Genomic DNA, 1,628 nt, shown 5'->3' on the forward strand with positions numbered 1-1,628 from the left:
TTCATTCTGATTTCAAACAGTCAGTTCACATCTAAAGTGAATCAATATTCATTTGAATTACCAAAGAGAGACATTCACCCCAATAGCAACAGTGGGACGAATGGGGCCTAGAATTTTCTCTGTGGATCAAAGAGAGTGAGATGGTGAATTAGAGGAGCTCCAAAGTGCAACTGATACGTGGTCGGATAATTCAGCCGGGGAAATAGAGAGAGAGCTTGTTAGCACTGACAATATTCAGGAATGAGAGGAAAGGGGTACAGGGTGAAATGGATTCAAGAATTCAGCAGCGGACGACGTGACCAAGTTTCTCGGTAGAATACCCGGAACCCGGCTTGTTGATCATGGCCAATCCTGCGAAAATTAATCTATGGACAATCTGGCACACCTCAGCATGGCCAATCTACCGAGCCTTCACATTTTTGGACTGTGGGAGGGACCTCGAGCAGGCACACACAGAAAACTGATTCAGACACCGGGAGAACGTCCAAATACCATATGTTTGAGACGAATATCGAATTTGCTATGTATTATATATTATAGCGGTTGCATAGTTATTTTTATAGAGCCTGGGTTAAAGTGTATATATCCTTGTTGGCGGAAAATTATTATGGAACCAAGTTTCAGGCATCAAAACTGTGTATCTACGAAAGTTGTAACTCGAGAGTCATACAGTGTGGGCCATGATAGGTTCCAAACATTTGCGACCTAGGGCATCGGCAGTTATAAGTTGCCTCAGCGGTAACGTGTGGCGCCGTGATCGTATAGTGGTTAGTACTCTGCGTTGTGGCCGCAGCAACCTCGGTTCGAATCCGAGTCACGGCAGTGGTCAGTTGACGTATTTTTCTTAAATGAACGGATGAGTAATTCTGTGTGTGAAGCACTCTTTAAAACGGGTTCACAGCTGAGTGCATGCTTATGCTTCTGTTTGCTGCTCCAGAATTCAAACAGTTGTGAATGCGAGAATCTCCTCAGCTCCCGATTTTATATTTTAACTATCATCATCAAGCATACTCCTCCGGTTCTAGTCTTTTTTTAAGTCAAAACAGTCTCTCTCAATTTGCTGCATCAGCTTCTTCGGTCATCGCCCCAAAATGTTCATCTGTAGCAACGAAATACCCACTGAATCTTCTGTAAGGCGGAGAATAATCTTGATCTTGATAGTCACCCCATATAAATGAATTGGATCGGATTGGATTTTCTTATTGTCACGTGTACCGAGGTACATTGAAAAGTATTTTTCTGCGAGCAGCTCAATAGATCATGAAGTCCATTGGTAGAAAAGGGAAGAAAAGAAAATACATAATAGGGCAATGCAACATATACAATGGAACCACATACGCACTGGCATCGGATGAAGCATACAGGGTGTAGTGTTGATGAGGTAAGTCCATAAGAGGGTCATTTAGGAGTCTGGTGACAGTGGGGAAGAAGCTGCTTTTGAGTCTGTCGTGCGTGTTCTCAGACGTCTGTATCTCCTGCCCAATGGAAGAAGTTGGAAGAGTGAGTACGCCGGGTGGGGTGGATCTTTGATTGTGCTGCCCGCTTTCCTCAGGCAGCGGGAGGTGTAGATGGAATCAATGGTTGGGAGGAAGGTTCCTGTGATGGACTGGGCGGTGTTCACGATTCTC

At 44.4% G+C, this 1,628-nt stretch overlaps 1 non-coding gene across 1 annotated transcript; it reads left to right on the forward strand.

The window, feature by feature from the left end:
- The first annotated feature begins 750 nt into the window (after positions 1–750).
- Positions 751–822, forward strand: trnah-gug (transfer RNA histidin (anticodon GUG)). Its single transcript has one exon. It is a non-coding gene; the product is annotated as a tRNA-His (tRNA).
- Positions 823–1,628: the final 806 nt, after the last annotated feature.

The sequence above is a fragment of the Scyliorhinus torazame genome, chromosome 14 (assembly GCF_047496885.1).
Source record: "Scyliorhinus torazame isolate Kashiwa2021f chromosome 14, sScyTor2.1, whole genome shotgun sequence".
Classification (NCBI taxonomy): Eukaryota; Metazoa; Chordata; class Chondrichthyes; order Carcharhiniformes; family Scyliorhinidae; genus Scyliorhinus; species Scyliorhinus torazame.